We start from the raw sequence: 11,422 nt of genomic DNA on the forward strand, positions 1-11,422 counted from the left end.
AAAGTTTTTTTTGTTTTTTTTTTTTTTTTTTTTTGGTAAGCAATGGCACAGTCATCTCTCAGTATCCACAGGGACCACATCAGAACCTGACATCTGAAGATTCCTAAGTCCATTACATTAAATGTGGCAGTATTTACAGGTAGCCTACACATATCCTGCTATGTTATTTAAGTCATCCTCAGATGATTATAATACCTAATAAAACCAAGCCCAATAGTTGTAATACTGTATTGATGAGGGAATAAAGACAAGGGGGGAGTTTATAAATCATTCAGTGCACATGCAAGTTTTTGAAAAATTTTTGAGTACATATTTGCAGTACATAATGTTTCTATTCCTTGTGGTGAGCTAGTACATGTATACAGTACACCTAAATTCATTCTCACATCCCCTTTCCATCTCCTCCCTCCCAGTTCCCCCATCTATTGATCAACAGATAAACTGCTCTCTGGCCTTTATATTAACTGTGGAGCATCCAGGATCTTCTCTTCCACAGCTGTGCAAAGCTGCCAACTGGAGACCACGTGACTGGTCCCAGGCTGGGCAAGCCAAGCTGTGGAGCTGTTGCCATGGATGAGATGTGACCCGGCCTGGGAGCTGGCAGGTCTGTTACCTAGAACGTTCTCCGTAAGTGAGCAAAGCCAGAGAGGAAAAACAAACACAACAAACATTCAGAAGGAAGCAAAACAAGACTGGATAGTGCATAAAGCTTAGGGCCAGTAGAGCAAAGGGTGCACTGGCCTGGCCTTACAGCATGATCAGGGAGCTCCAGACAAGACCTAACTTCCCGGAACATTATGAGGACCACCTTCTCCTCAGATGCTGGTTTCCCGGTGCTTTAGAGCAGAACATAATACCACAGGAGCTGCCAATAACTACACAGCAGGAAGCCCTACGTGGACTTTACCCCATGACACCTCCCAAGGCCAGCCCAAATGTGCAGACTCAGCCCTGCAGCTTCCTAACACCTGCCAGGTGTGCCTCTTGCTCTGTTCAGTCAAACATGCTACCTACTGGCCGGAGATCACGTGGAGTGACACAGAATCAGGACTCCCACCACAGTCTGTGCAGCTGTGTCCATCAGATGCGAGTTGGGTGCTGTCATATTTCTCAGAACATAGCCTCTTGTTCTTCTCTAGTGAGTGTTATGTAATATTCCCATTCCCTTGCCTTGCCACCTTAGAGATAGACATCAACCTCTGACTGAATCCTCTACCTCTTCCAGGTCCCCACACACCAGAGGTGCCAGCTGAGCCACCATCACGTCCTTCCTCCTGTGGTCTAGAGACCTAACTACCACATAAGAGATACTTTCTACTCACTCCTTACTGAGGTCTGCAATCACATAAGCTGGATTTTTTATCATTTTTAAGAAATTGCTAAAATAAGAAGAAAGAGTAAGGTAACTTTCCATGACACATTTTTTAGAAGCCTTTATATTTCTCACTTCAGGCCACTCCAGGCTCACTCTTGTAGCATCATAGAATCACAGATCTCCTTATTGTGTAAATATAAAAGAGAATCCCAGAGCAGCTGCAGGACTTCCTCAGGAAAACACAGTAAATAAGCACCAGATCCCTATGAAGTTCTGCTTAGAACCTCCACCACATGATGCTTCATCCAGGATATATTTTTTTTATTATTCTAGAATGTCACCTGTCCTACCTTCAGTCCTCACACACCATAGCATGGTAAACCTTTATGTGCTTGGGATTTATATGGTTTTTAAGTTGAGTAACACTGTTCGGTCATGAAAGTTCTCAAATGTAAAAGACAGTTCCATAAATGTGATTTCCCTATATCATTGCTTATTCTTTTAGCTCATTTATAACTATGCTATTTCTGTTTATTTCCTTGTTTTATTGATTACTAATTAGAAGTTTATCTGTATTATCTTTGAAAGAGAATCTATATATACTACTGAATTTTTGGTTCTTTTTTCTGTTATTCTATTTCTATGTTTATCTTTATTTTGCCTTGTTTTCACCTGTTTTGCTTTCCTTTTTCTGACTTTTTGAATTGAACACTTTATCCATTTATGCTTTTTTTTAATATATGTATTAAGGTGATGCGTGTGCCTCTGGGTACAGCTCTAACCAATCCTTCTGTTTGACACATAATAATTAAATCGTTGTTGTTATTTAGATACTGATGGTTTTGCTTTTCTTTTTTTTTTTTCTCTAGCCCATATGTGGAATAAGAAAAGATTTTGTCATTTCTAAGTAATTGAATTCTCTTTATTATTCATTTTGATTTATTTATGTTAAGAGTATGTGGTGTGGTTAATATATGCAAAACTGTTGTACAGATTTAATGCTGTCTCTATCAAAATACCAATACCATACCTTACAGAATTACCGAACACAATCCTAAAATTCATTTGGAGCCAGAAGAGACATAGAATAGCAGAAGTATTTTGGGGCAACAAATGCAAAGTGTGTGGGAGGGTTCATCACAATCCCTGACTTGAAATTGTACTACAAAGCTACTATTATAAAAACAGCATTATACTGTCAAGACAAAACAAACAAACAGAACTGAGGATTAATGGAACAGAGTAGAAGATGCAGAAACAACTCCAATCTGCTTAGACTTGTATCTTGGTCTATTGTTTGGATTCAGCATTTTACTTTAGTTTTTCTCTTCTTTTAGCAGATTAGTCTTATTCTTTTTCTTTTCTTCTCTTCTTTTGTGTGTGTGCGTGTGTTTTTATGTTTGTTATTGTTGTTGTTGTTGTTGTTTTTAACCAGGAATCAAATTCAGGCACTGTGATGGTGAGCTATGTCCCTGGCCCTTGACTCTTATTCTTGTAATATAATATATTTTTCGTTTAAATCCTCTGAGCCTACCTTAGTTTTCAGAAAGACAGTATGAAAGGATCACATAAATTATTCCAGTGTAATTGGGTAATTTACATACAGTCATGATAAAAAGTAACTGAAATGGAGAAAAGCTTTAGCCAAGCTGCTCAAAGAGGTTTCTCCAGGGGAATGATATTTTAGTTTATTCAATGCATTTCACAAGCAAATTATGATTTCCTGTCTGCAGTAGACACTGGTTGAGTGCAGGGCACATGACAATGTCTAACATTTCCACTCTTTATACATTAGTGGGACTGGTACAAGGAGACTTCTGTGCTGAAAAAGAAGCAACTGTGTAAACATCTGCCACCAAAGAAACTTCCAAGGCTGAAATCACATTTACAAAGCCCTGGAAATGAAAAGCAAAGAGTGTTCAAAGAAATTAACTCCTGGTGATAAGATTAAATTCTTTATACAATTATACATCCCCTCAGAAATGATCGCAAATTGAATAATAGGCATCAGAACAATCATCATCCTCTCCCTGAATACCAGTTTAGGGGGTCTTTAATGCTGCTGTGCTGGAGTCTGTGCCCTCCAACTGTTCACTGGCTTTGCTCCTCCCAGTGAGGATAGGGAATCTGGGGCCTTCCTCGCACTGGGCAGCATTCCACTGTTGAGCTACATCTCAGTCCCTGTTTCCTGGCTTTCTAACCCAAATGCCACCGATTCTCCCAGAACTTCTCATCAAGACCTCATCACTCATTGTCCCCCAGGAGCACATGATTTGAAGTTCAATAGAGACCAAAAGTTGGTTTAGAATAGAGAAGGTATGTTGGGGAAAATCTAACAAAGCTGTATATTTAAAGGTGACTGTTGAAGTGATCCTGTGATTCTTTTCACCATTCAACAGAATTAACTTTTCAACTGAAAAATGAAAAGGTAATTTCCATTTCCTTTTCTTGGGAAGGATAACTGATAGCTGATGACTTGGACCCACAGAAAACAATATTGCTATTTTTGAACACTAATGATAAAGAGTTGCTATTCAGTGAAAGAGTCAAACTGAGTTGATTCTTACCAGGGTGTTCTGTGTAAAATATAAACAAAGGCTGAAAATTGGCAGTGGTTGGCACAGAGACAAGAGCCAACCTACCAAAGAAGGTAGAGCAGAAAGATGCAGAGGATTGGGTACTAAATGGTATCCCTGAGCAGTCACACCAATGCCAACTACTATAGGCCCTGGACATCTGGTTATGTACAAAACACACTGAGATATCATTGGCGTAAAGCCATTTTGGGTTTTCTATTATTTGTAGAATAAGAAATGTGGGTGGCCAGAGTAAAACAATACGTACCACAATGTCTGTCCTGCCTCACTGAGTTAAATAAGGCAATGTAGAGATATTAAAATAAGGGGTTGTAATAGCCCATAGCCCAAAGCTTTACCTGCAATAGCTATCCCTGAACTGTATACTTAATTATAGCACTACATGCATTAAACACATGATTTACTTGTAAGTTTTAATTTTTTCTCGTATAAAAGGGAGTACTCAAAAATTATTTGAAATAAGAAGATTTGGAAAGCAATGAGAAGTTTCTTTTTTTATCTTTTTCTCAAAAATTGAAATCACTGTTATTTATAAATTTGCAATTCACTTAAATATGTATTTCTACCTAAGAAAAGATTTTGAAAAAGGAATTAAGCAATTTGTAGAGATATTCATGCTGCCCACACCCAGTCCACTGAACTTGAAAATGCAGGCATGATTTTGATTAGCTTATTGGCTAGCTGCTCAAGAGAACATTGAGACTCCGTGAGATAAGGAAACTAGAGAAAACTATGTCATGTCCCTAGTGGACCTTGAAAGTTCATCAAAGACTGTCACTTGGTTTCAGGCCAGCTAAATCTGAACCACTCCTGAGAGATGAGTATTGGCCCAGCTTGTCAAGCCACCTGCTCCTCATGGATCAGAAATGACATCTGGAGGGGAACATGCCCTTGGGATCCTGGAAGGCATCCAGGTACAGGATGACAATGCATTTCCTTTTATCACAAAAGGAAAACGGGGGTTATTGATGGTTCTGACCTCTAGGGCTATCTAATATGTGCTATCTAACGTGTTCATCTCTATGATTTCATTTAAGGTGGAATCACAGAGATGAAAAAGACAGACAGTCATTCAAGATTCTCAATTTTTTCTTATTCTTATATCCTACTATCAGCTAAAATAATAGAAAAGAAATTATTTATACCCAAATATCAATACCTGGCCTTACTTCTTACTACAATTTGTCCTCGCCAAAACTCAAGCTGAAAATAATCCCCATTGTGAATATCAAGAAGGTAGAAACTTAATCTAACTATATTTGAAGGTGGGCTCTTTGGGAGGTAACTAAGGTTAAATGAAGCCCCAAGGGTGGGGCCCTAATCCAATGGGACTGTGCTTTATAATAAGAAGGAGAAAATTTATTGGGATCCTCTATCTCACCCCATGGTCCCCTGTGTCACCCAGGACTCTGCAGGGTCCCTACTTGCAAGACTTCCCTCTCCAGATGTATCTGCCCTATTTTGAAATTTTTGTCATTCAAAACCAAATGAATCTTTATTCTTTATCATTACTTTCATGGAATTCAGTTATAGCAACAGAAAAGGGAGTGAGACACTGCCTTTGGAACAATAAAGATAGCAGTTGTTGCCCAGTAGGCCATTTTATCAAGGAGATAGTGACTTCCAGTGGCCCAAGAGCAACTTCATCAGGTCATGGGCAACATAACTCAGAAAATCCATCCACAGATGGTAATTGGGCAAGTGTTGCAAGCTCACAGAGGACGAGTGCTAGGATTGTGGAGAAGGGCTGTGGATCAAAACACGAAGTCTAGCTCCAGGACATACAACAGCTGCAGAATCACACTGGGCTGTAAACAGAAGCAAGTGGAGTCCAAGCCAGGCCTCCTTTCCACAGTACCAGCCCTACCACATCAGGGCTGCTTCCTCCTCTTCCTGAATGTGCACAGATTTCTTCCTGTCCTTATTCCTTCTCATGGATTCCTTTAACAATCTCTTTTCAGGTCTGCTTAGTGCCAAGGCTTGCACTAGTTCTAGGGATAGAAAGAGACAAAAGAATGCTGCCCCAGCTGAGCAGAATCTCACACGAAAGGAAATCACAAGCACCACAGTGGCTGTGGCCAACCAAGTGCTGAGCCATGGCACAGGAAGGCAGGAAACAGCTCTGCCTCCGAAGTCAATGGCAATGACAGATCGCTGGCATCCCCAGGACTGGCTTTTATGCACTAAAGCACTGCTCAAAGCTTAATCCCAGTCTCAAAATTGGTACACATTTCATTTAGGTTAAAATTTTTTAAATTAATTTTATTGGTACATTTAATGTATACATTCACTGTTGGAAATTTGTACCTTTACATAATCAATCTTGGTTCGTATTTTTTCCCCATTCCCCTTCCCTCCCTTTAGTCCTTCCCTTCCTCCCAATCTACAAAGATTTTGTTTCAATTATTTCTTATTTTCTCATATTAATTCCATTCTCTTCTCATTTTTGTTTAGCTTATAATCTAATTTATAATCTTGTTACTTTATAAAATAAATACTGGGATGCTGGCAAATTTTAGCAATCTTTACTAGTGAAACATATACACCCTAACTAGATGGACATAAATAGTTCAAACTTACTTATAAATATAAATTGTGCAGCTCTTTTTAAGTGCTGTACTTTATAAAATGCTCCTGAATACTTTAAAAAGCTCCTACAATTAATGAACAAATGAATTTGCTCCTACAAATTAATAAATGCAATGATTCTTAAATTGTCTTAACTGTGTATCATTTTAATAAGACCCCAACACAAAACAAGTTAATGTGAATTATATTGTAACATATTTTTAATAGAACCACAGGTTAATCTCTTATTCCAATAAGCCAATTTCTTTAAAAAGTATGAAAACAATCAGTGCTTCTATATCTATGGGTTTCATATCTGTACATTTGATCAATTATGGATCAAAAAATATTGAGAAAAAAATTCCATCTATATTGAATGTGCACTGATTTTTTACTGTTCTTATTACTTAATCCAATATAACAACTATTTCCATGGCATTTATAATTTATTGGGTATTATAAATAATATAGAGATGTTTTAAAGTACATGGGAGGACAGGTGCAGGCTCTATACAAGTACAACACATTGTATATAAGAGACCTGATCATCTGTAAACATTCATATCCCCCAAGACTCAGTCTTCACTGCAAATTCAGGGATGGCTGAAATTGAAAAACCAAACTTGCAAATTTCTTTCTCAGCACTAAATTATAAGTATCAGAAGGTTGATGAGTTGATTTAATTAAATATTTCTGCATTTAATTCACAACTTTCTCACACAATTGTGTTAGCGCCACAGTCACGGAGGTGACTTTCAGCTTGTAGGGCTACTTAACCACCAGAGGTAGGCAGGAATTTAGCTCAGTGGCACTGTGCTTGCTTCACAAGTACAAGGTCCTGTATCCCCAGTACAAAAAAAAAAAAGCAGAGGTACAGGCCAATCAGTTGATTCTTCTTTCCTTCCATAAAATGTAGTCTATGCCAAGTCAGAGTGTCATAGAGCTCTGCACTACTTTCTCTGGCGTAAACGAAAAAGCAAGTATAAGATAAAGTGAGTCACATTAAGATCTTAGTGACAAGTGGTTACAGGCAAACTAAGGCAGGCAGTTTCTTCCATAGAATGTAGGGAAATAATTTGGCATTTTAAAAACTCTCATGCTTTAACTTCTCTAGTTATCTTGATAGCTTCATAGTGCTCTCTATAATTTCTTGCTTGATTATAATCTTAAAATCCAGTATGTAAACCTAGTACCTTTTGCCCAAAAATGCACTCAGGTATTTGAGCATTCTCCTTATTACTGCCCTACAGAACTACTTCCTCAGATGTGTATCACTGGCATTTATATTTTGGCCAGCCCAATATTGAATAAATAATTTTAACCTTTTAAAAATTTTGTTAACACTTAAAAGTTAGAAGATTTTACATATAATCCAGGTTTCCAACTTCCTTTGACCATGGAAAGAGCTAAGAATGCACGACCCACAAGCTCAAATGGTCAGTAGTCTACAGTTAGCTGATGAAGCAGGTGTTTCACTTTAAATGGGCTGTTCTAGGTTTGGTTCACACTGTGTCCACTCAGCCTATTGCTATGGCTTGTATACTCCCTAAAAGGGATTCTGGAAATAAATGTAACATTTCAGGCAGAATGGCAGGTCAGCAGGCATGATTCTGACTTAAGAGAGGCCTAATAAAAGGAATATCTGCATTGCCTAGCAACACTAAGAGTTGTCAGGATGATAAAATTATGGCCCTTTCTAAAATTATTCAGTGAGGATCCTGAATCCCCATCGGGGACCAAAGATAAAATCAGCATCTACCCAATGCTTTCTCTTTATACAATTGGCACTATTTCATTTTTAGCAGAATTGCAGATGGCCTGGAATGAAAGGTGCTTAATATTAATCTAGTAGAAGGTACACAAACTGCTCGAACACCCTCTACAACACCATTTTCAGAGATTTTTAGAAAACTCCTGCTCACTTAGACAGCTTCGTACCTTCCCAACCAGCGTTTTGACTCTTGAGATCATTTTCTTAAACTGGATAGCAACATCTCCTTGACAAATTTGTACAGAACTTTATAATTTTCAAAGTACAGTCACAGACACTGGAATAGTTCATCTTATGTATTAGTTTGTCTGGATTAACAGATGATTACATAGGTGATAATAATATGATTACTTATATGTCTTTCAGACATCTAATAATCTCTAGAAGAGATTAGCAGTTGAGTCAGTAAACTGTATGAAGATCCACTCTCACCAACATGGGTGGACTTCACCCAGTCAGTTGTGGGCCTAGGTAGGAAAAAATACAGCGATGCCTTGGTTCATGAACAGTTCAGATTATGAACAAAGGCATTCTGCAAAAATTTTGCTTGGATTCACCAACTGTGCATCATGTGATGAACACAGCATCAGCCATCTTCCCCACATGAACATGAAAGTGACCATTCTCCCTGCTTTGGCACATGGTCATGGTTTCCTCTAGTTAAGATCATGGTCACAGATAGACCTATGCACACTTGCTGTGAAGCCTTTTTTTGTGCTTCCTAGAGCACACTAATACCAAAAAAAACCCACTAATACTATATACAGTATTATTCAATCCAGCATGCTCCAAAGAAAGTGCAGAGCAAGCACAGTGGTGGAAAGAAAGTGCAGAACAGTGATGGAGGTGATAAGAATGTGCAGAGCAATAATGGAAAGAAGGTTTTGAAGAAAATAACCATTGAATTGAAGAAGGAGATTGGAGAAAGGCATCAGTGTGGTATTTGTGTAACTGATCTGGTCTTGGAGTACAAGATAGTGAAGTCAATAATTTCAAATATTTTAAAGAATAAAAATGTCGTTAAAAAGTTGATGTGGCAAAAGTAGTAACAATGTTAACCAACTAGAGGGCACGTGTGCTGGAAGAGGTGGAAAACTTTTGCTAGTGTGTTTGAGTGAGAAACAGCTGGCAGGTGATAGCATTAGTGAAGCTATAATCTGTGGAAAAGCCAGGAAAGTGCTACTGTAAGAAAATCCCTCTACAAGTGCAACAGGTGATTAATTTAAAGCCAGTAGAGGGTGGTTTGATAAATTCTGCAAGAGAAGTGGCATCCACAGTGTGATAAGACAGTGTGAGACTTCCAGTTCTGTCACGGCCGCTGCAGAAGCCTATAAGAATTCACAGAACTCGTGAAGGCAGAAAGATATGTCTCTCAAGAAGTGTTCAACTGCAGTGAAAGAGGGCTCACTTGGAAGAAGATGCTGAAGAGAATCTATACCCTGCAGGAGGAAAAGGCATCGCCGGGGCACAAGCCCATGAAGAACAGATTGAACCCTTTACTGTGTGTGTGTATGTGAATGCAAGTGCCAATCTGAAGATGAAGCCACTACCATTTCCAGACCCCTCACGAATTCAAGGCACAGACTGTGAATAAAGCCAGACTGCCTGTCATGTGGAGGGCAAATACAAAAGCTTAGGGCACAAGCAACTGTTCATGGAATGGCTGCATGAGGTGTTCACATCGACCTTAGGAAATATCTTTCTGACAAGCAACTGCCTGAAAGGTACCTTCTTCTGATGAACAGTGCCCTGGAAACCCTTCAGTTTTGGTGGATGATAGGGATGCTGAGTATGAACTTCATATAGGTCAAGTTCCTACCCCTCAACTGGACACCTCTTCTGCAGACCATGGACCATCAAGTGATCTGAGACTTCAAGAAGCTGTACTCAGAGGCACTCTTCACTGGGTGTTTTAATGTCAATGAAGAGATGTCCTTGACTGTGAAACAGTTCTGGAGAAAAACATTTTAATTTCTTCCACTGCATCAACCTCATTGACAAAGCCTGGGAAGATGTCATGTGATGGGCCTTAGACTCGTCCTGGAGGAATCGGTGCCCAGAATGTGTCACTGAATGTGATTTTAAAGGGTGGAGGAGATTGTGTCCATGGGCAAGAGTATGGGTCTGGATGCCAATGGTGCAAACATAGAGGAGCTTGTTGAGGACCTTAAGGAGGAACTGATGATGGAAGAACTTGCTGAACTCTAGAGTGGGCAGCAGAAGGTGCTTGTTGCAGAGCATTCCACTGAGGAAGACAGGGAGGAGGTTAGCAGTGATGTGATAAAATCCATTATGGAAGCACAAGAACCCAAGTTCAATCCTGGGGGATGGGGTGGAGAAGAAGAAGAAGAAAAAAGAGGAGGAGGAAGAGGAGGAGGAGGAGGAAGAATTGATAAAATCCATTATGAAAAAATGGAATGAGTGCCAAGATTTATTTAAGATGCACCACCCTAACATAACTGCAACAAACAAAGTACTGAATCTGATGAATAATACGGTCTCTCATTTCTGGAGTGCAGGAAAAAACAAGTGACAGACAGATTTCATCAAAATCAACCCTTCATTAAATTCATGCAGTTAAGAGACAGAAAACTCCCGAAGATCTTGCAGGTGTCCTTTTTGATGGAGACTCTTCCTGCAAACAATATCCTCCTCCTCACCCACCTTCCTGTTCTCCAAGCCAGAAGTCACCTCAAGCAAGGTTAGTGTTCTCACTCTTCATACTGCACTTTGTTCATATTTTTGTAGTTAAAAATATATACGGTTGAGAATGAATTAACCTTATTTACAGTGAACCTTGTGGAGAAATTTGATTCAGTTCATGACCAATTTGGTTGGCAACCAGAATTGTAGAACAAATTAAATTCATGAACTGAAGTAGCACTCACTGTAGGGCCTAAGCCTAAGAAAGGCAAATTCATTCTCTCCCCATCCCCCCGCCCCTCTCTCCTTTCCTCCTTCTCCTTGCACTGGGGCTATTCAGAGCTGTCCATCTTCTCCTATCTTTGAACTTCTTCAGAAAACCTGGTTATTGACTTTGGATTCAAGGATGTATACCATGCCTACCCCTGTGCCCAGACCTCACCTCAAGGCTCACACTGGAAGATACACCATTGACTCCTGTGATTCTCAGGCTTGCAGATAGCAGGTGGTGGGACTCCTTGACTTCCA

Source organism: Fukomys damarensis, unplaced genomic scaffold (assembly GCF_012274545.1).
Source record: "Fukomys damarensis isolate Sample0158 unplaced genomic scaffold, DMR_v1.0_HiC HiC_scaffold_38, whole genome shotgun sequence".
NCBI classification, from domain to species: Eukaryota; Metazoa; Chordata; class Mammalia; order Rodentia; family Bathyergidae; genus Fukomys; species Fukomys damarensis.